Source organism: Macaca fascicularis, chromosome 11 (assembly GCF_037993035.2).
Source record: "Macaca fascicularis isolate 582-1 chromosome 11, T2T-MFA8v1.1".
Lineage (NCBI taxonomy): Eukaryota > Metazoa > Chordata > Mammalia > Primates > Cercopithecidae > Macaca > Macaca fascicularis.
The window spans coordinates 13,207,808-13,232,474 of NC_088385.1; the positions used below are offsets into that span (position 1 = coordinate 13,207,808).

General features: G+C 51.5%; 1 pseudogene; it reads right to left on the reverse strand.

Annotated features, from left to right (window-relative positions):
• Window positions 1-20,634: 20,634 nt before the first annotated feature.
• LOC141407998 (uncharacterized) lies at window positions 20,635-22,716 on the reverse strand (annotated as a pseudogene).
• Window positions 22,717-24,667: the final 1,951 nt, after the last annotated feature.

Below are 24,667 nucleotides of genomic sequence, written 5' to 3' on the forward strand. Positions count from 1 at the left end.
AAACATTAAGCTGGAAGCTGAATCATACGAGAAACTGCCTTTCCTTTTGTTCCTAAGCAGATAGCTACAGATAAAGGGTTACGTATCTCCATAGGAAGCTGTTCTATGTTCACCTTATCTTATGTAAAGGACTGATTTATTGCATGTGAGATGAAGACGTAACTGACCATTCCCCACCTGCTCTCTTTCTCTTGCAACCTGAGGACGACCACAGACTCCCTCTTTCCCCTCCAGCCCACCCTTTTCCTCCAGCCCACCCTTCCCCTCCAGCCCACCCTTCCCTCCAGCCCACCCTTCCCTCCAGCCCACCCTTCCCTTCCAGCCCACCCTTCCCTCCAGCCCACCCTTCCCTCCAGCCCACCCTTCCCCTTTAACTACTGAAACCCTCAAAATCGTCTTGGGAGGAAGACACAGACCACAGACTGTTTCTGTGATTCCATGTTTTTTTCTCCCAAGCACGTCCTTAACCTTGGCAGAATTAACTTTTAAATGGATTGAGATCGGTCTCAGGTACCTTTTGGTTTACAATCGCATGCCTCAGCCATCGCTCAGCTCTCTGCTCTTTGTCCTCTTTTACCAGAGGAGGAGGGTGGATTCCATGACCCTAAAACCCCTTCAGCTCTCCATAGGTTTCTGGGGGGACACAATTACCTAAGAGATTAGAGAGAGCGTCATAAAATATGAGTAGACGGTGTGTGGCAGTTAGGGTTAAGTTTGGCTGCATAAAACAGAAGACTCAAGCTGACAGAGGTTCACACCTATAAAGGTCTGTCTTTTCACATGAACGGAATCTGAAAGCAGGCAGTCCTCCCCTGTGCACTGGATCTGTGATCTTATCAGAGAGCCCAGCTTCTCCTATCATTCCCTCAGGCACTTTGACTGAAGGTGGTTGTATCTTCTAGATCACCTCATGCCCCAAGATAGCAGCTTTGTTCCTGCAATCACAGCTGCATTCAAAGCAGCAGGAAAAAGAAAAAATAAGAAAGAGCCATACCCAGTAGCTTGGCTCCTTTTAAGGAGTCCTTTTGGACGTCCTGCTCAACAATTCTACTTATATCACATGGGCCAGAATGGACCCACATGGCCGCATGGGTGCACAAAGACAGCTGGGGAATGAAGCATTTAGTGCAGAGCCTTGGTCACAAGAGGAGGAGGAAATGGATACTGAAGCAACTGTTTCTGTCACATAGCGTGTTAGTTGAGCTTGGAAGGATGAGTGGGTTATTCACAGAGAGGTTTGGAGAGAGACACAAGCAAGGATCATGTGTGGAAGAAGTACGCCAGGAATTCGCAGGATAAAAAGAGTCTTCCCCTCACTGCAGATTCTTCTCATTAAAAACTCAAGGGCTTCTGAATGATTTCCATATTCTTTCTTTCTGAATTTAGAAGATTTACAACTCAAGTATATGTAATGCTAAGATGTCGTCTTCTTGGGGATTGTTTAAAAACAAGTCTGTTTGGATTTGGAAAGAGAAACCTAAGACCCATGTAGAGGGAGAGGGAGTTTCAAGGTTCCTGGAACACAATGCTGGAAGGAATTCAGGCAAAATGTTCCATGGTCTTCTGACTGCTCTCTGGTGCCTGTTGTGAAGTTTAAAAGCTGTGATGCTCCCCGGGAATGGCTATGTTCTGAGAGCTTTTCCAGGAAAGTGTCTTGAGCTGGTCTACATTGTTAGCTCTCTGGTTCACAGAAAGAGCCTTCTCGAAGTCCAGAGAGCACTTAGATAAGACAGACTACATGGCATTCAAGGTTTCCTCCGTGGTTTTCTTCCAGACATCTCTGAGGCATCAGTAGCAAGGGTTAACAGCTCAGTGTAATAGAAATTTTAAAATGAATCAAATATTTGGATGGGAGGAGAAACCTTCAAAGTTATGCCTATTATTTAGCATTGTATCTTCCACAAAGCAAAACAAAGCTATAAACTTCTTACTGCAACTGTGAGGGAAGAGGATCCTAAAACATTTTGTCTTAGCCTGTTTTCTGCTTCTCTTAGCAGAGTGTCTGAGACTGGGTAATTTACAAAAACAAAGATTCACTTCTCACAGTCCTGGAAGTGGGAAGTACAAGGTTAAGGGGTGGTGGACATCTGGCAAGGATCTTTGTGCTGTGTCAGCCCACAGGAAGGTGGAAGGGCAAGAGAGCATGAAGGAGTAAGAGGGGTCAAACTCACTTTTGTAACAGACCAACTCTTGTGATAAGGAACCCATTACACCAATAACAACATTAGTCCACTCACGAGGGTGAAACCCTCATGACCTGATCACCCCTTAAAGATCCCTCCCCTCGGCACTACTACATGGGGGATTCAGTTTCCAACACTTGAAATTTGGGGGACACTTTCAAACCATAGTAAGAAACAAATGGCAAAAATAAATTACTTATACAGTGTATATCACTAAAAATAAGGTATGCACAAAACATCATTTATAGTCTATATTCACTATGATATGTTGTGCTCTATCTCGATGTTAATTCATGCAAAGAAATAAAAAACAGAGAGAAAGATTTTCGAGAGAGGTATTAAGAAACAGCACCATAACCTTTAGCAAAACTGAGAAAGAGGTGGAAGTAATTGTTTTAAAAACCTTTTTTATTTGCTGGTGGTTTGGAAGTCAGCGGTGACATTTCAAGGAGGAGTTGTCATTGGGAAGGCAGATTTCAGGAGGCTTTAGTAAGAGGGCATGAGGAAGATGGGGAAGGAAGGAGGACAGGTGACATAGAAAGATTCTTGGTGGTGACTGAAAGTGCAGAAATAGAATGTTGACTTCAGGGAGAAGCAATTCAACGAATGTTGTGCTTTTGCTTCTGTCTTTCTGTCCCTCTCCCCATCTCTCTTTCCATCTCTCTCTGCCTCTCACTTTGTCTGTCTCTGTTTCTCCCTGTGTGCGTCTCTCTCCTGGTTGCACTGTCTCTCTCTGTATCCTTTTAAGACTCTGTGTATATCTCTGTTTCTCTCTTCCCCTCATCTCTTTCTCCATGTTTCTATGTCTCTCTGTGTCTCTGCTTCTCTGACTTTTTCTATCTCTCTCGGTTTCTCTCACTCTCCCTGTTTCTTTCTTTCTTTCTCTCTCTCTCTCTCTCTGTGTGTGTGTATGTGTGTGTGTGTGTGTGTGTGTGTGTGTGTGTGTGACTCACTCTCTTTGTTTCGCACTCTCACTCTGCACCTCGCAGCTTTCTTTGGTGAGGCGCGCCCGTGATCTGGCTCCCAACAGCCACTCCGCCTCGCCCCTTGGCTATTGGGAGGCACAGAGGACTCACAGCCTGTTTCCGCTATTGTGAGTGAAATCATCTCTCCATCTGGGAATTACGCCCTCTTTCACAGATGGGTGTATACCCGCAATGTGTCCACCCTCAGAGGGTGTATCGGGAGTCATATCATCCTCTTCCTCCCTGAATATTAAGAACACTATCCCAGGAGAGTTACTACTCCCTGCGATAATGGGTATCATATCATCCCCTCCCACACGGAAATTCATAGTACTATCACTGGGGGCATGTCCACCTTCTGTGACATTGAAAGTAATATCATCTTCTCCCCGGAAGATGGAACAAGTCTATTACTTATTAATATTAATAAATGTAATAAAATTATTAGTAATTATCGATATTAATGATCACAGTAAACTTAGTGAAAATTAATACTGGTTTAAAACATTAATGATTTGTCATAATAATTAATAGTAATATCACTATTAATAATAAAATAATGATAACAGCAATTAATCTTCCTTGAATCAATACAAAGTGATGCTGGTAATAAAATAAACATTAGTGTTAGGGACTAATAATATTGTTCAATGACATTAATATAAGTAATTAATTTCAAGCATGCATAATCATGTATTTAAAAGAATTATACATAATTAATAATGGTATCCAATTAATTATTAGTATCATTGATAATTATTGAAATCGATCATTGATGTTTAATAACCATATTATTACTCCTAATACCAGTGGGAATGTACACCTACCTGTGATATGGTTCCTGATATCCAGGGACGGAGAGCAAGATTTTAGTTTTAATATCGCAGTAGGTGTACACTCACCCCGTGACACTGATCCTAATATCCAGGGGTGTACAGTATGACATGACTCCCAACATAGCAATGAATGGACAGCCACACAGTAATATTGCACCTAATATTCCCAGAAGAAGTCTAGGCTATTTCAACCAATATCGCAGGGAGTGTACAGCTCTTCTGTGATATTGTTCCTAGTACCCGGAGGGAAGGAGGATGATAATAATTCACAGGCTGTGTTCACACGCCCAGGGATATTGTTATTAATATCGGGGAAGGGAGAGGGTGATATTACACTCTGTACAGCAGGAGGGGTACACCCAGCCTGGGATATTGTTCCTAATATCCATAGAGGGGGATGTTGATATTACTCCCAACATGGCAGAGGGTGTACATCCACCCTGGAACATTCTACTTAATATTCCAAGGCCGACAGCTCCATGTTACTCCCTGTATGGCAGACACAGTAGTACAACCTGTGATATTCTTCTAGATATCAGGAAGGGGAGAGGATGCTACCAATCCCCTTATGGTAACAGGTGAACATAAATTCTGTGATATCTGCGAGGCAACCCTAGTGATCTCAAAACCAACAGCTGCCACACCCATTGCCCCTGGCTGTAGGGGGCCCCATCGCCGGTGGGGGGGGGTGGGCCACGCTCCCCGAACGGCCTCCCAGCAGCTGCCCCCACCCGATCCCCCGGCTGCTGGGGGCCATAGTGCCCTCACATCCTGTTTCTGATATTGTAGTTATGAGTTATAGCATCCCCTCTGCAAATTATGATCTCTTTCACAGACAGGTGTAGACCCTCAATGTGTCCACCCTCACCAGGTGTATCGGGTGTCATATCAACCTCTTCCTCCCTGAATATTGAGAACACTATCCGGGGAGAGTTTCTGCTCCCTGCGATATTGGGTATCATATCATCCCCTCCCACACGGAAATTGGTAGTACTATCACAGGGGGCGTGTACACCTTCTGTGATATTGAAAGTAATATCATCTTCTCCCCAGTGGATATCAGGAACAAGTCTATTAATTATAAATATTAATAAATGTAATAAAAATTATTAGTAGTTATCAATATTAATGATCACAGGAAACTTAGTAAAAATTAATACTGGTTTAATATGTTAAGGATTTGTCATAATAATTAATAATAATATAACTACTAATAACTAAATAATGATATCAGCAACTAATGTTCCTTAAATCAATACACATTGATGCAGGTAATGAAATAATAATTAGTATTAGAGACTAATAATATTGTTCAATGACCTTAATATTAATAATTAATTTCAGGCGTGCATAATCATGTGTTTAAAAGAATTATCCATAATTAATAATTGTATCCAATTAATAATTAGAATCATTGATAATTATTAAAATCGATCATTGATGATTAATAACCATATTATTACTCCTAATACCACGGGGAGCATACACCTACCTGTGATATGGTTCCTGATATCCAGGGACGGAGAGCAAGACTTTAGTTTTAATATCACAGTAGGTGTACACTCACCCCGTGACACTGATCCTAATATCCAGGGGTGTAGAGTATGACATGACTCCCAACATAGCAATGAATGGACAGCCTCCCGGTAATATTACTCCTAGTATTCCCGGAAGATGTCTAGGCTATTCCTCCAGGTATCGCAGGAAGTGTACAGATCTGTGATATTGTTTCCAGCACCTGGAGAGGTGGAGGATGATAATAATGCACAGGCTGTGTTCACCCCCCTGGCGATATTATTATTAATATCATGGAAGGGAGAGGGTGTTATTACACTCTGTATAGCAGGAGGGGAACACCCAGCCTGGGATATTGTTCCTAATATCCATGGAGGGGAGAGGTTGATGTAACTCCCAACATGGCAGAGGGTGTACATCCACCTTGGAACATTCTAATTAATATTCCAAGGCCGACAGCTCCATCTTACTGCCAGTATGGCAGACACAGTAGTACAACCTGTGATATTCTTCCAGATATCAGGAAGGGGAGAGGATGCTACCAATCCCCTTACGGTAACAGGTGAACATAAATTCTGTGATATCTGCAAGGCACCCCTAGTGATCTCAAAACCAACAGTTGCCACCCATTGCCCCCGGCTGCTGGGGGACCCATCACCGGGGGGTGGGCCACGCCCCCCGACAGGCCTCCCAGCAGCCGCCCCCACATGACCCCCCGGCTGCTGGGGGACCCATTGACGGAGGGTGGGACACGCCCCCCGATCGGCCTCCCAGCAGCTGCCCCCAACCGATTCCCCGGCTGCTGGGGACCCCATCGCCGGGGCGTCGGCCACCCCCCGCAATCGGCCTCCCAGCAGCTGCTCCCACCAGCCCCCCCAACTGCTGCAGGCCATAGTGCCCTCACATCCTGTTTCTGATATTGTGAGTTATGAGTTATAGCATCCCCTCTGCAAATTATGATGTCTTTCACAGACAGGTGTAGACCCTCAATGTGTCCACCCTCACCAGGTGTATCAGATGTCATATCAACCTCTTCCTCCCTGATTATTCAGAACACTATCCCGGGAGAGTACCTGCTCCCTGTTATATTGGGTATCATATCATCCCCTCCCACACGGAAATTGGTAGTACTATCACAGGGGGCGTGTACACGTTCTGTGATATTGAAAGTAATATCATCTTCTCCCCAGTGGATATCAGGAACAAGTCTATTAATTATTAATATTAATAAATATTATAAAAATTATTAGTAGTTATCAATATTAATGATCACAGAAAACATAGTAAAAATTAATACTGGTTTCATATATTAAGGATTTGTCATAATAATTAATAATAATATGACTATTAATAATTAAATAATGATATCAAAAACTAATGTTCCTTAAATCAATACACATTGATGCAGGTAATGAAATAATAATTAGTATTAGAGACTAATAATATTGTTCAATGACATTAATATTAATAATTAATTTCAGGCACGCCTAATCATGTGTTTAAAAGAATTATCCACAATTAATAATTGTATCCAATTAATAATTAGAATCATTGATAATTATTAAAATCGATCATTGATGATTAACAACCATATTATTACTCCTAATACCACGAGGAGTGTATACCTACCTGTGATATGGTTCCTGATATCCAGGGACGGAGAGCAAGACTTTAGTTTTAATATCGCAGTAGGTGTACACTCACCCCGTGACACTGATACTAATATCAAGGGATGTAGAGTATGACATGACTCCCAACATAGCAATGAATGGACAGCCACACGGTAATATTACTCATAATATTCCCGAAAGACGTCTAGGCTATTCCTCCAGGTATCGCAGGAACTGTACAGATCTTCTGTGATATTGTTACCAGTACCAGAAGAGGTGGAGGATGATAATAATGCACAGGCTGTGTTCACCACCCCGGCGATATCATTATTAATATCGTGGAAGGGAGAGTGTGTTATTACATACCGTATAGCAGGAGGGGAACACCCAGCCTGGGATATTGTTCCTAATATCCATGGAGGGGACAGGTTATTATAACTCCCAACATGGCAGAGGGTGTACAGCCACCCTGGAACATTCTACTTAATATTCCAAGGCAGACAGCTCCATCTTACTCCCAGAATGGAAGACACAGTGGTACAACCAGTGATATTCTTCCAGATATCGGGAAAGGGAGAGGACGCCACCAATCCCCTTATGGTAACAGGAGAACATAAATTCTGTGATATCTGCAAGGCACCCCTAGTAATCTCAAAACCAACAGCTGACACCCATTGCCCCCGGCTGCCACCGATCGACGGGGTGGGACACGCCCCCCGATCGGCCCCCCGGCAGCCGCCCCCACCCGCCCCCACGGCTGCGGGGGGACGCATCGACGGGGGGTGGGACACGCCCCGCGATCGGCCCCCCGGCAGCCGCCCCCACCCGCCCCCACGGCTGCCGGGGGACCCATCGACGGGGGGTGGGACACGCCCCCCGATCGGCCCCCCGGCAGCCGCCCCCACCCGCCCCCACGGCTGCCGGGGGACCCATCGACGGGGGGAGGGACACGCCCCCCGATCGGCCCCCCGGCAGCCGCCCCCACCCGCCCCCACGGCTGCCGGGGGACCCATCGACGGGGGGTGGGACACGCCCCGCGATCGGCCCCCCGGCAGCCGCCCCCACCCGCCCCCACGGCTGCCGGGGGACCCATCGACGGGGGGTGGGACACCCCCCGCGATCGGCCCCCCGGCAGCCGCCCCCACCCGCCCCCACGGCTGCCGGGGGACCCATCGACGGGGGGTGGGACACCCCCCGCGATCGGCCCCCCGGCAGCCGCCCCCACCCGCCCCCACGGCTGCCGGGGGACCCATCGACGGGGGGTGGGACACCCCCCGCGATCGGCCCCCCGGCAGCCGCCCCCACCCGCCCCCACGGCTGCCGGGGGACCCATCGACGGGGGGTGGGACACCCCCCGCGATCGGCCCCCCGGCAGCCGCCCCCACCCGCCCCCACGGCTGCCGGGGGACCCATCGACGGGGGGTGGGACACCCCCCGCGATCGGCCCCCCGGCAGCCGCCCCCACCCGCCCCCACGGCTGCCGGGGGACCCATCGACGGGGGGTGGGACACCCCCCGCGATCGGCCCCCCGGCAGCCGCCCCCACCCGCCCCCACGGCTGCCGGGGGACCCATCGACGGGGGGTGGGACACCCCCCGCGATCGGCCCCCCGGCAGCCGCCCCCACCCGCCCCCACGGCTGCCGGGGGACCCATCGACGGGGGGTGGGACACCCCCCGCGATCGGCCCCCCGGCAGCCGCCCCCACCCGCCCCCACGGCTGCCGGGGGACCCATCGACGGGGGGTGGGACACCCCCCGCGATCGGCCCCCCGGCAGCCGCCCCCACCCGCCCCCACGGCTGCCGGGGGACCCATCGACGGGGGGTGGGACACCCCCCGCGATCGGCCCCCCGGCAGCCGCCCCCACCCGCCCCCACGGCTGCCGGGGGACCCATCGACGGGGGGTGGGACACCCCCCGCGATCGGCCCCCCGGCAGCCGCCCCCACCCGCCCCCACGGCTGCCGGGGGACCCATCGACGGGGGGTGGGACACCCCCCGCGATCGGCCCCCCGGCAGCCGCCCCCACCCGCCCCCACGGCTGCCGGGGGACCCATCGACGGGGGGTGGGACACCCCCCGCGATCGGCCCCCCGGCAGCCGCCCCCACCCGCCCCCACGGCTGCCGGGGGACCCATCGACGGGGGGTGGGACACCCCCCGCGATCGGCCCCCCGGCAGCCGCCCCCACCCGCCCCCACGGCTGCCGGGGGACCCATCGACGGGGGGTGGGACACCCCCCGCGATCGGCCCCCCGGCAGCCGCCCCCACCCGCCCCCACGGCTGCCGGGGGACCCATCGACGGGGGGTGGGACACCCCCCGCGATCGGCCCCCCGGCAGCCGCCCCCACCCGCCCCCACGGCTGCCGGGGGACCCATCGACGGGGGGTGGGACACCCCCCGCGATCGGCCCCCCGGCAGCCGCCCCCACCCGCCCCCACGGCTGCCGGGGGACCCATCGACGGGGGGTGGGACACCCCCCGCGATCGGCCCCCCGGCAGCCGCCCCCACCCGCCCCCACGGCTGCCGGGGGACCCATCGACGGGGGGTGGGACACCCCCCGCGATCGGCCCCCCGGCAGCCGCCCCCACCCGCCCCCACGGCTGCCGGGGGACCCATCGACGGGGGGTGGGACACCCCCCGCGATCGGCCCCCCGGCAGCCGCCCCCACCCGCCCCCACGGCTGCCGGGGGACCCATCGACGGGGGGTGGGACACCCCCCGCGATCGGCCCCCCGGCAGCCGCCCCCACCCGCCCCCACGGCTGCCGGGGGACCCATCGACGGGGGGTGGGACACCCCCCGCGATCGGCCCCCCGGCAGCCGCCCCCACCCGCCCCCACGGCTGCCGGGGGACCCATCGACGGGGGGTGGGACACCCCCCGCGATCGGCCCCCCGGCAGCCGCCCCCACCCGCCCCCACGGCTGCCGGGGGACCCATCGACGGGGGGTGGGACACCCCCCGCGATCGGCCCCCCGGCAGCCGCCCCCACCCGCCCCCACGGCTGCCGGGGGACCCATCGACGGGGGGTGGGACACCCCCCGCGATCGGCCCCCCGGCAGCCGCCCCCACCCGCCCCCACGGCTGCCGGGGGACCCATCGACGGGGGGTGGGACACCCCCCGCGATCGGCCCCCCGGCAGCCGCCCCCACCCGCCCCCACGGCTGCCGGGGGACCCATCGACGGGGGGTGGGACACCCCCCGCGATCGGCCCCCCGGCAGCCGCCCCCACCCGCCCCCACGGCTGCCGGGGGACCCATCGACGGGGGGTGGGACACCCCCCGCGATCGGCCCCCCGGCAGCCGCCCCCACCCGCCCCCACGGCTGCCGGGGGACCCATCGACGGGGGGTGGGACACCCCCCGCGATCGGCCCCCCGGCAGCCGCCCCCACCCGCCCCCACGGCTGCCGGGGGACCCATCGACGGGGGGTGGGACACCCCCCGCGATCGGCCCCCCGGCAGCCGCCCCCACCCGCCCCCACGGCTGCCGGGGGACCCATCGACGGGGGGTGGGACACCCCCCGCGATCGGCCCCCCGGCAGCCGCCCCCACCCGCCCCCACGGCTGCCGGGGGACCCATCGACGGGGGGTGGGACACCCCCCGCGATCGGCCCCCCGGCAGCCGCCCCCACCCGCCCCCACGGCTGCCGGGGGACCCATCGACGGGGGGTGGGACACCCCCCGCGATCGGCCCCCCGGCAGCCGCCCCCACCCGCCCCCACGGCTGCCGGGGGACCCATCGACGGGGGGTGGGACACCCCCCGCGATCGGCCCCCCGGCAGCCGCCCCCACCCGCCCCCACGGCTGCCGGGGGACCCATCGACGGGGGGTGGGACACCCCCCGCGATCGGCCCCCCGGCAGCCGCCCCCACCCGCCCCCACGGCTGCCGGGGGACCCATCGACGGGGGGTGGGACACCCCCCGCGATCGGCCCCCCGGCAGCCGCCCCCACCCGCCCCCACGGCTGCCGGGGGACCCATCGACGGGGGGTGGGACACCCCCCGCGATCGGCCCCCCGGCAGCCGCCCCCACCCGCCCCCACGGCTGCCGGGGGACCCATCGACGGGGGGTGGGACACCCCCCGCGATCGGCCCCCCGGCAGCCGCCCCCACCCGCCCCCACGGCTGCCGGGGGACCCATCGACGGGGGGTGGGACACCCCCCGCGATCGGCCCCCCGGCAGCCGCCCCCACCCGCCCCCACGGCTGCCGGGGGACCCATCGACGGGGGGTGGGACACCCCCCGCGATCGGCCCCCCGGCAGCCGCCCCCACCCGCCCCCACGGCTGCCGGGGGACCCATCGACGGGGGGTGGGACACCCCCCGCGATCGGCCCCCCGGCAGCCGCCCCCACCCGCCCCCACGGCTGCCGGGGGACCCATCGACGGGGGGTGGGACACCCCCCGCGATCGGCCCCCCGGCAGCCGCCCCCACCCGCCCCCACGGCTGCCGGGGGACCCATCGACGGGGGGTGGGACACCCCCCGCGATCGGCCCCCCGGCAGCCGCCCCCACCCGCCCCCACGGCTGCCGGGGGACCCATCGACGGGGGGTGGGACACCCCCCGCGATCGGCCCCCCGGCAGCCGCCCCCACCCGCCCCCACGGCTGCCGGGGGACCCATCGACGGGGGGTGGGACACCCCCCGCGATCGGCCCCCCGGCAGCCGCCCCCACCCGCCCCCACGGCTGCCGGGGGACCCATCGACGGGGGGTGGGACACCCCCCGCGATCGGCCCCCCGGCAGCCGCCCCCACCCGCCCCCACGGCTGCCGGGGGACCCATCGACGGGGGGTGGGACACCCCCCGCGATCGGCCCCCCGGCAGCCGCCCCCACCCGCCCCCACGGCTGCCGGGGGACCCATCGACGGGGGGTGGGACACCCCCCGCGATCGGCCCCCCGGCAGCCGCCCCCACCCGCCCCCACGGCTGCCGGGGGACCCATCGACGGGGGGTGGGACACCCCCCGCGATCGGCCCCCCGGCAGCCGCCCCCACCCGCCCCCACGGCTGCCGGGGGACCCATCGACGGGGGGTGGGACACCCCCCGCGATCGGCCCCCCGGCAGCCGCCCCCACCCGCCCCCACGGCTGCCGGGGGACCCATCGACGGGGGGTGGGACACCCCCCGCGATCGGCCCCCCGGCAGCCGCCCCCACCCGCCCCCACGGCTGCCGGGGGACCCATCGACGGGGGGTGGGACACCCCCCGCGATCGGCCCCCCGGCAGCCGCCCCCACCCGCCCCCACGGCTGCCGGGGGACCCATCGACGGGGGGTGGGACACCCCCCGCGATCGGCCCCCCGGCAGCCGCCCCCACCCGCCCCCACGGCTGCCGGGGGACCCATCGACGGGGGGTGGGACAGAGGAGCTGCATTGGGGATGCCAAGGGACAGAGGGCTGTGCCCCACAAGCAAAGATACAGGTGCTCAGTACCATGAAGACCCCGCTGTACCTACAGCTGTAGGCCTCCCTGCCAGCAAGACCTTGGATGCATTGGCCCAGGGGCATGCGTGTTTGGCAGGAGCTGCCCTCCTGGAGCAGGACTATGGGTACCGTCACTTTAGAGGCAGGTACCTGATACTAACGATGACAATCAATCATGCCACCCTGAATTACAGCCGTGTTCTCAGCGGGTCACTGTTTACGCTGACAATTACAAAGAGCTTGAACTCGCTGTCCCAAGAGGCAACAAGCCCTTCATTATCACTGCCGCAAGACTCTATGTGGCCCACCTCCCCCGCCGCTTCCTGTCGGAGCAACGTGAAGTCCCATGACGGTGACTCAGAGCCAGCCCAGTTGCTTCAGTGCAGGAAAAATCACAAAAACTCAGACTTATCCTAAACATGGGCTGTTGGTAGGAGCCGATTGCTCGGTTAAACCTGTTTGCAGGCTTTCTGGGCTAGCACAGCTCTGATCACAGGCTTGCGCTTTCTACTCCCTGTGTAGGGCGGCGAGGGGGCCGGGCTCTGCCATTCTGCAGGCTCCTCTACGTGGAGTCTGCCCTGTGGCCTTGGTGGCCTGTGCCAGACAGTGTGACCGTCACCCGCAGTGAACACTTGGCACAGCAGAGCAGGCTTGGGGAAGAACAGAAAGTGACCTCTAAGCCTGCAGAAGACGCTAAGCCACGCAAGGCCTCACGTACACTGCGTGCCAATCACCGCGGAAGCCGGAACGCGCTCTTAATAGTTCCAGGAAATGCAAAGGCCGCCCTGGAAAACTGCGTGAACCTTTCTGACTACTCACAGGTGGGGAGCCACCGCCTGAGACACAAAGTTAAAGAATTAACCTGAAACTGCATATTATAAAACTTATTTTTAAATGACGGCGCTTAATTTAAAAGACTCCCAAAGAATACTGCATTAGAAAGTGACAGAGTGAAACCGTGAGGCTGACCACAGGAGTCTGGAAATTTCACCAAATGTTGTGTCAAAACTGGAACACAGAAGAACCGCACCTGATGAAACATTCGATTAATCACTCGAGTCTTCCCCACATACAAAGCTCTGTTAAAAAGTGTTCCAAAGGTGGAAAGGATGATATTTCTTCCGATTTCGCAGGGGGTGTACACCACCCCCGTGATATGGTTCCTAATATCCAGGGGCGAGAAGATGATATTAGTCTCAATATTGCAGGGGGAGTACTCTCCCTAGTGATGTGGTTCCTAATATCCAGGCACGGAGAGGACGATATCACTCGCAACAGAGCAGGGGGTGTACACCCCTTCTGTGACATTGCTCCTAATAGCCAGCGGGGGAGAGGAAGATATTACTCCCAATAGTGCAGGGGGTTTACAGCCCCTTGTGATATTGTTCCATATATCCTGGGAGGGAGACGATGATACTAGCGGTAATATCGTAGGGGGTGTACACACCCACTGTGATATTGTTCTGAATATCCAGAGGGAGAGAAAATGATATAACTCCCAATATCACAAGGGGTGTACATCCTCCTGTGATATTGTTTCTTATATTCAGGGGGAGAGGATGATATTACTCCCAATATCGCAGTGCTTGTACACACCTCCTGCGATATTGTTCTTAATATCCCGAAGGGGAGAGCATAATATTTCTCTCAATATGCAGGGGGTGTACACCACCTTTGTAATATTGTTCTTAATATCCATGATGGGAGAGGATGATATGACTCCCAATATCGCAAGACATGTACAGCCGCCTGTGATATAGTTCCTGACATCTAGGTGGGGAGAGGATGATATTACTGCCCATATCGCATGAGTTGTAAAGCCCCTTCGGTATTTTGCCTACAATCCTGAGGGGAGACGATGATATTGCTCCCAATATCGAAGAAGGCATACACCCCCCTGTGACACTATGCCCAATATCCATATTGTGAGACGATGACATTATGCCCAGTGTCGCAGGGGATGTACACCCACCCTGGGATATTGTTCCTTATATCGAGAGTGGAGAAGATGCTATTGCTCTCAATAATGCAGGGGCTGTGGCTGTACACCCCTCCTGTGATATTGTGCTTAATATCCTAGGGAACAGAGGATGATACTGCACCCAATATCACAGGGGGTGTACACCCACCCAGTGATATTGTTCTTAATGTACTCCACCTCCCACCACCAAGGATATCGTTCCTAATATCCAGGGGAAGAGAGGATAACATTATACCCAATATTGCAGGGCAGTGTACATACCCTCTGTGATGTTGTTCCTAGTATCCAAAGGTAGAGACGATGACATTACTGGCCATATCCCGAGGAGTGTACACCCTCCTGTGATACTGTTTTTGACATTCAGTGGGGGAGAGGATAACATTAATCCCAATATCGCAGAAGGTGTACAGACCCCTGTGATGTAGTTCCTACTGTACAGGGGAAAGAGAAGAATATTGCTCTCAATATCGCAGGGGCTGTAACCTCCCTGCCCCCCGTATATTGTTTCTAATATGCAGCGGGGTGGAGGCTGATAGTACTCCCAATATCCCAGAAGGTGCACACACACCTGTGATATACTTCCTAATATCCAGCGGGAAAGAGGCTGATTTTACTTTCGATATGGCAGTGGGTGTACACCGCCCCCAACCCTGGGGTATCATTCCTAATATCCAGGTGGGAAGAACATGACATGGCTGATAATATCAAAGAGGGTGGACACTTCTTCAGTGATATGGCTCCTCTTATCCAGGGGGTGAGTGGATGATATTACTCCCAATAAAGTAGGAACCTTACAGCCACCCTGGGATTTTGTCCTTAATAACCACAGGGTAGAGGTGATATTATTACCAGTATTGCAAGGGGTGTACACCCCTCCTGTGATATTGTTTCTTATATCCAGGAAAGGAGAAGATGGTAGTAGTACAAATATTGAAGGGATGGACAGCCCCTATGGGATATTCTTCTAAAGATACAGGTTGAAAGAGAATGAGACTCCATCCAATATAACAAGGGGTATACACCCCACCTGTGATATGAATCGTAAAACCTAGAAGAAGAGATAATGGCATTGCTTCCAAAAACACACGGGGTGTACACTCACCCTGTGATATTGTTCCTGTCATCTAAAGGAAGAAAGGATGATACTACTCCCACTACCAGAGAAGGTACACACCCGCCTGTGATATTGTTCCTCATAACGTGTGGGGAAGAGCATGATATTACTTCCAATATGACAGTGGCTTGACACCCAGTCTGTGATATTGCTCCTAATTTCCAGTAGGTAAAGTATGATGTTCCTGCCAAGAGAGTGGTGGGTATACAGCCGCCCTGTGATGTGTCTCCGAATATTCAGGGAAACACAGGACGACATTACCCCAAATCTCCCAAAAAGTGTACACCCATTGTGTGATATGGTTCCTAATATCCGGAGGTGCAGATTATGGTATTTGTTCTCCAATCGCAGGCTGTGTACACACAACCTGTGAAATTGTTCCTAATATCCTGAACAAAAGAGACTGCTAATAATGGACACACATTGCAAGGGGGAGTGATTGGCTATTACGATCCACATCGCAGGGGGGTGAGGCACCCCCCGCGATATGGGGAGTAATAGCAGCCCCCTCTCCCCCCCTGGCTATTACGATCCACATCGCACAGCAGCTCAGGACACTAGCCCTGCCCCAACCTTGACCCAGACAGTGGGTGTCATGGGACCACCTCAGGGTGGGTGGCAGCTCAGCTCTAAGGTATCCCTGCTGCCAAAGACCAACTGTTCCTGCTAGTTTGAATCTAGCCACAGGGTCTCTGTTGGTGAGACATGACCATGAGGCAGACATCCTTAAATCTAGCACGACAGAGCTCAACGCCCCCATGAGAGGCACCATAGCACTCAAACTTTGCAGACATACTAGCGAAGGCCACAGCAGGCTCTGAATGAGGAACAATCTGACCAAGATCCTGGTTTCCTGCCACACAGCCTTTAAACCAGGGACTGGAAACTGTTTCCCTAAAGAGCCAGGAGTCAGTATTTTCAGCTTTGCTAACTGATCTTTGTCTCAGGAATGCATCTCTGCCCTGGCTGAACGACAGCAGCTTCTGCAGGTGGCCTGTGAAGAGATGGGCATGACTGCACCCCCATCAAGCTTTACTTATGGACATGGAAACGTCTCAATGTCATGAAGTGTTATTTTTTTATTTGTTCAACCATTTGGAAATATAAAATCCATTCTTGATTTACGGGCCAGAAGAGCAGGCAGGGACAGGCTGCCCCTTGCCGACCTCTGGAATGAGCTTAGAGAAGGAAAGGACAGGCTGGGCCAGTGCAGCCTCCTCACGGTGGATTCGCTGCAGGAGGATCCTTCTTAGCAACCACTTCTCATCCTTCATCTTACCTTCAAATGCAGTTCAGGTGGAGAAAGAGAGAACAGAACTGGCCTCAGCAACAAGAAAGAAGGAGATGCAGGGTCAAACAGCTATGTGGATCAGTCACACTCAACATTCACACCAAGCGGAGCACAGGCAGGACCAGCCCGGGGGTGCTGAATGGAGGCTCTCTGGTGTGGGGGACCTCTGGATGGGCAAGATTCTCTACCTAAAACTCATATAGAGGTTCTACACAGCAGTAGTTATAGAAAACACACACTGAGAAAAAGGCCAAAATAAAAATAGGACAGCAAGCTTGGCCAGCTGGGTCTCAGACGCCAGTAGGTAAGAAAGCCCAGGAGGGCCCACCAGAGGAGCTGGGGGTGGGTTCCTGCCTGCAGGGGGCCTGGGACACCCCATTCCCACAGATGAGGACCCAAGCTTTGGGGAGGAAGCTTTCAGAGTCACCAAGTGAGCTAATCAGACCTGGAGCCACAGAGCAGGTGAGGAGCCCTGGCCACGTCCCCATGTGGGCTGAGAAGCTGAGGTGGGGGCAAACCCCCAGGGGCAGATGCAAACAGTGGACCACAGACCCTCCTTCTGCCCAGAGGATGCTCAGCTCCCAAGGGAACACCCAGGCCTGTAACCCAGGGACACACCACCTGACCATCATACCCAGGCCTCCTGGACCAGGCAATGTCCAGTACAGGCAGGCAGTCTGGGCTTGGGACCGGGACAGGAGTGGATGGTCCTGCTAGGCAGGCCTCCTTCTCCCTACCAGCTGGGCTGGTTGCACTGTAGTTTTGGTTCTGGCAACATATTGCTGCCCACTTTGGCCACACTAGTCCCTGGCTCCCTGGTTAGGCCCAGTGCTGTCCAACCCACCTACACAGACCCCACACGCCGAGTGCCCACCAGGCTCCTGTCAGTCAGGAGGACCCATGCGCATCCCCTGAAGTATCCGTGGGAGCCTGCATCCCACAGGGACCCACAGCTCAGGGCCAACCTCCATGGGGGCCTCTTGGTTGTGGTGGTAGGGGCGGGGGGGCAGTTGATCTCCAGCCCTCCCATCCTGGCCACTGTGTTTTGTGGGGATCATTCAGTCCTGGGAGCTTCCTGGGGACCCCAGAAGGAAGAGAACAGGGTGGTCATGGCAGCCTCAGCCCCAGGCTCTGGGCCCAAGTGCAACAGTCTTTCGGTTCTGGTTTCATCCGGGTGGTAACAACAGGTCTTGTCATTCACACAAGGGCTGGCTTCAATATAATGCATCAAGGGACTGTGGAGGACACAGATCAGCCTCCAGGCCAGTTACACCTAGTGACTTAGGCACTGCCGGCTGGGGAGTGGAAAAACTGACCCCTGACCTCCCCACCTACCCTGCCCACCACATGCCAGTAGCGGGATTACAGGCGTGAGCCACCGCACCCGGCCGAGCATGCTCCTTTGTTCCTACAGGAGGATGTGATTGGCTTGTCTGTTGGCTGGTAGGGAACTGAATCATGTGACACTGACTGGTAAGACTGTAATACTATAAAATACAGTATATAAATTATAATACCATAATGGTGTAATACTATCTACTACAATACCAAAGGCATCGATGAAAAGCCCAACACTATCATATGTGACTGAGAGACTGAATGTTTCTTCCCTCTGATTGGTTGCAACATATTGTCCTATTTCAATTCTCTCTCCTTCATTCAAAGTGAACGATCCAAATAACGACAGAAATCATAAAGAATAAAGGGCAACAGATGCAAAGAACTCACGAGATGATACTCTATGGTAAAGTTTATGTACTTAGGAATTAATACCAACTCATTATTAGCAAAAAATAAACATCTTTACATCAAGAGTAGTTTTTCCTTTAATAAAAAATGGTGGAATATGTGTAATGGACAAGGGATAACCAAAATTTGCCAAATGAGGCTAGTAAGACAATCCTAACAATTCACAATCATTGTTCACTGGTCCATTAATCAGAGGACAATACATACAAATGAAACTTATCTGGTCGGGTGCGGTGGCTCATGCCTGCAATCCCAGCACTTTGGGAGGCCAAGGCGGGCAAATCATGAGGTCAGGAGTTCAAGATCAGCATAGCCAACATGGCGAAACCCTGTCTCTACTAAAAATACAAAGAATTAGCTGGACGTAGTGGTGGGCACCTGTAGTCCCAGCTACTCAGGAGGCTGAGGCAGGAGAATCACTTAAACCCAGGAGGCGGAGGTTGTAGTGAGCCAAGATCACACCACCACACTTCAGCCTGGGCAACAGAGTGAGACTCCATCTCAAAAAAAAAAAAAATTAAACTTATTTACATATTAGAAAAACATCAAAATTCAACCATGAATCCAGCACATTATCAAATGAAGAGACAAACATTCTACCAACAAACTTAAGAAAATATCATTATCTCTGAAATTCAAGTACTACTGCTTAAAGAGCATTGACAGAACTCTCACCTCAAGGTTTCCCTGCAAAACAAGGTGAAATGCATACTCAAGACTCTTTAAGAATAAGCCACTGATAAAAACAATACACTTGTAACTTGTGTTAAATTTCATACATTTTTTTCAAGCACTGCACGATAATTAATTTGCATCAGGCTTTCCAAATTAGAAAAGCTTCACTTATAGAACTTCTTTCCAGTGGGAGTTTTCACATGACTTTTCAAGTAAATCTGAAAACTGAAAATATTCTTGCCGTTTCTAAACTATTAGAGTTTTAATCCTGTATACGTTCTTGTATTTACAAGGTCCAGCCAGCTACAGTGTGCATTTTCATATGTCCTTCAGTGGGTATGAGGGAAATGAAACATTCCCACATTCGGGACATTCATAGGGTTTTTCTCAGGAATGAGCTGATGTCTTCAAATGGAACTAACACAACTGAAGGCCTTACCACAAATTTAAATTTTTAAAATTTTTAAAATTAAAAAGGCTTTTCTCCACTCTGAGTCCTCCCAAATCTTCAAAAACAGGAAAATCTGAAGGCTTGACCACATTTCCTACATTCTTAAGGTTTCTCTGCAGTGTGAGCTCTTTCATGTTTTTGAGGCAATGGGAAAGAGTAAATGTTTTACCACATTTCTTACATTCAAGGGGCTTTATTTATTTATTTATTTATTTATTTATTTATTTATTTATTTTTGAGATGGGGTCTCACTCTGTCGCCAGGCAGGAGTGCCATGGCACAATCTCGGCTCACTGCAACCTCCGCCTCCTGGGTTCAAGTGATTCTCCCGCCTCAGTCTCCTGAGTAGCTGGGATTGTAAGCATATGCTACCACACCTAGCTAATTTTTGTATTTTTAGCAGAGACGAGGTTTCACCATGTTGGCCAGGATGGTCTCGATCTCCTGACCCCGTGATCGGCATGCACAGGATTTCCCCCAACCCCCCGTAGCTTTTTATGTCCTTGAAAAAGAACTAAGACAACTGAAATGTGCCACCATGCCCAGCTAATTATTTTCTTTCTTTCTTTCTTTCTTTCTTTCTTTCTTTCTTTCTTTCTTTCTTTCTTTCTTTCTTTCTTTCTTTCTTTCTTTCTTTCTTTCTTTCTTTCTTTCGAGATGGAGTCTCGCTCTGTTGCCCAGGCTGGAGTGCAGTGGTGCAATCTCGGCTCACTGCAAGCTCCACCTCCTGGATTCACGCCATTCTTCTGCCTCAGCCTCCTGAGTACCTGGAGTGAGCTGCCGTGCCCGGCATTATTTTATTTTTTGTAGAGACAGGGTTTCACCATGTTGCCCAGGTTGTTTCACATTGTTTTAATCCAGGCTAGTTATGAACTCCTGGGCTCCAGCAATACACACACCTTACCTTCCCAAATTGCTGGGATTATAGGCTGAGTCACTACACGCAGCCTCTGTATCATGACTCCTTTCATGGCGAGTATGGTGACTGGAACGACTGTAGGCTTTACCGCACCTCTTACATTCATAGGGTTTTTCTCCAGTATGAATTCTTTCCTGGAGGTGAAGGGAACTGAGGCGACTGAAGGCTTGGTCACACTGTTTACATTCATAGGCTTTCTCTCCAGTATGAGTACTTCTATGGTTATAAAGGGAACTCAATCGATTAAAGGCTTTGCCACATTGTTTACATTCCTAGGGTCTCTCTCCAGTATGAATGCTTCCATGGTAACAAAGGGAAGTGGAACAGCTGAAGGCTTTATCACATTTGGTACATTTATGGGGTGTTTCTCCAGTGTGAGTCCTTTCATGCATCTTAAAAGAACAAGAAAATCTGAATGTTTTCCCACATTCCTTACATTCGTAGGGTTTCTCTCCAGTGTGAGTTCATTCATGTATTAGACAAGAACCGGAAACAGTGAACGCTTTACCACACTATTTACATTTATAGGGTTTTTCTCCTGTGTGAGTTCTCTGATGTCTTTCAACTGAATTGAGAAAATGAAAAGCTTTCCCACATATCGTACATTTATAAGCTAGATTTCCACTATACATTATCATGTGTCTTCTAACACCTGGAACAGAAACGAAGAATTTCCCACACTGTTCACATTTATATTGCTTCTCCCCATATGGTTTGTATCCTGAGTGAGCTAGGATGTGCCTATTAAGGAGGGAATGACGTACAAAGACTTTTCCACAAATACTACATTCACATTGCTTTCATCCAGTAGAAATGTTCTCATTCAGATCAAGATTTGGAATTTGGCTGACAACTTGTCCATCATACTGACTACCTTCTTTGCTTTCACACAGTCTCTGTGACATATGATTTCTGTAAAAAAATGACAAGCACATTTTTATTGCTTGGTTTAGTAACTTTCTACTTATTAATAGGTCTTGGACTTACACTGCTGCCAATACCAGGGAAAATGCATTTTTTTTTTTTTTTTTTTTTTTTTTTTTTTGCCATGACCGAATTATTTGAAAGTAAATGGGTTACTACTGAAAACACACCTACCACCTGCATGGCTATGACCAACATAGTAAGATTCAAATACACAATTTTGTAGTACTATTTTCAAGTAAACTGTTTTCCAAACACTGACTGCTACACTGAAGTACGTTACATTTTGGGTGAAATTTTTCTAAAAAGAAATAAATTTACAGTGACTCTTATTTGTTTTGATTGCTTGTTTTTAAGTTCATGACATGCTAAGATTCTTTCAGAGGACTTTATTTCCTCTTCTCAGTGCAAATTATCTTATATCTTTCCCAGGTTTTTCAAAGTGATCTTCAATATACTGGTCTTTCCATTTGTTTCCTAAAATGCAGACCCACAAAATTATCATGAATTATTACAAACTGTAGAAACATTACTAGATTTCATGTTCATTGTACACAGTGCCCATGTCTGATTTCTTCACCAAATCATTCCCTTGCCACATTCCAAATCACAAATAGCACTGATGATAGGGAAATACTTCTGTAATTAAGTGAAATGTGTTGTCATTCTCACCTACAGAAGCCAGATTCCTGCAGATTTCCTGCATCATTTCTCTGTAGAGATTCTTCTAAGAAGAATCTAGCAAAGCCCATTCCTTCTGGGTAAAGTTCACAGCCACATCCTCAAAAGCCACGGAGTCCTAGAACATTCCACACATATGTATAGAAGGATAGGTGAGACTGACAGCCCTGGGAACCTATACTCAATTCATAAGCTATGTACATGATTCTAAAATTTCCAAGCATATATTCTATGACTTGATTGTCACAACTCTTACTCTGTTCACACATACTCCCTCCCACACGGCAGTACTAATGCTAGAATTGAACTCTTCAAAAAGACAACAGCAAAGTAGAAACACCCATCTCATTAGAGAATCCAGGGAGTAAGATGTGCTGCCAGGAGTTACCTTGTAACTTCACTTTGTACATTTCTAGTATGTGCCATAATAAAGTCCTACCTGATGTGCATAAGTGAGTTAATATTATCAGTCCTGAGACTACTTATTCTTAAAAATGCCTGCTCACAAAGTTCAATCTTCGTTTGTATTAGTAACTTACATTTTGAAAGGGATTCCACCAACCCAAGTAATAAGAATAAGAATTACTTATGCAATATATTTGCCAGAACTTTTTCTGCTGAAGATCTATTATTTTGTGTCACTGCAGTGGTGCTTAGGGAACCAGACGCCAAAACACAGTCTGAACAGTAAGTGTTCAATGACTTTCCCTGGTAGACAATATTTTACATGTGCTGTCGCTTGTTAACTGGGCAGTTGAGCCCATTCCCTGTGATTACACCAAGAGAGAATAGGCTTATTAAATTCAATTGAGAAGAAAATAAAACCAATAGTTGATATTTAATAATACTAATACAATAATTTTTAAAATTTCTATTGCACAATGTCAAGGCAGAAAGGAATAAGAGGAAATATGACACATGTTTTTTAAAATGACATTAATGTCACCACTTCCAGATGTTAATCCTATGAAATCACATAAATTCCCAAATCAGGTTGTTTTAGGCAAGAAAAACTACTTTTTCATACAGAGTAAAAATGACAAATGTCTAATGATTTTTAGTCATCTAAAAAAAGAGTGATTGCTTGTCTAACATACTTCTAAGATTTTCAAACGAAAATATTCAGGACAGCACAGTATTAGCAGAGAGATGAGCAAGCAGACCAAGGGAAGAGAAAGTCTTAATGACCCAGCATTTATATGGAAAGTTGATGAATGAGAGAATAGGCACTGTAGAATAGAAAAAGAAATCACATGCACATTAAAATATGAGGCAAACCAGGCTAGCATCTACTTGGGAAAATGCATTGCATTCTTCTCTATTCCATGAACAATAGTCAACTTATTATATATTCAAATATGAAAGATAAAAAAAACCAAAACACTTTCAGAAGTCACAGCAACATTTTTTTTTTTTTATGAAGGATTAGGCAGAATTTTTTTTATGTAAGAAAAAAGTGATAAAGGAACAGACAAACTCAAACATATTAAAATTTAGGGAATAAAAAGAAAATGGAATGGGCCGGGAGTGGTGGCTCACGCTTGTAATCCCAGCACCTTGGGAGGCTGAGGCGGACGATCACCTGAGGTCAGGAGGTTGAGACCAGCCTGGCCAACATGGCAAAATCCCGTCTTTTTGTTGTTCGTTTGTTTGTTTGTTTTTTGAGACAGAGTCTCGCATTGTCGCATTGTTGTTTGGGCTGGGGTGCAGTGGCAAGATCTTGGCTCATTGCAACCTCCACCTCCCGGGTTCAAGCAATTCTCTTGCCTCAGCCTCCTGAGTAGCTGGGATTACAGGTGCCTGTCACCATGCTCAGCTAATTTTTTTGTATTTTTAGTAGAGACAGGTTTTCACCATGTTGGCCAGGCTGGTCTGGAACTCCTGACCTCGTGATCCACCCACCTTGGCCTCCCAAAGTGCTGGGATTATACGCATGAGCCACTGTGCCGGGCCTAAAACCCCGTGTTTACTAAAAATACAAAAATTAGCTAGGTGTGGTAGTGGGTGCCTATAATCCCAGTTCCTTGGGAGGCTGACACAGGAGAATCACTTGAACCTGGGAGGCGGAGGTTGCAGTAAGCAGAGATGGGGCCACTGCACTCTAGCTGGGCTACAGAGAAAGACAGCATCTCCAAAAAAACAAACAACGACAACAACAGCAACAACAAAAACCCTCAGAGGCCGGGCACAGTGGCTCACACCTGTAATCCCAGCACTAAGGGAGGCCAAGGCGGTTGGATTACCTGAGGTCAGGAGTTCAAGACCAGCCTGGCCAACATGGTGAAACCCCGTCTCCACTAAAAATATGAAAAATTATCCATGTGTGATGGTGGGCGCCTGTAATCCCACCTTCTTGGGAGG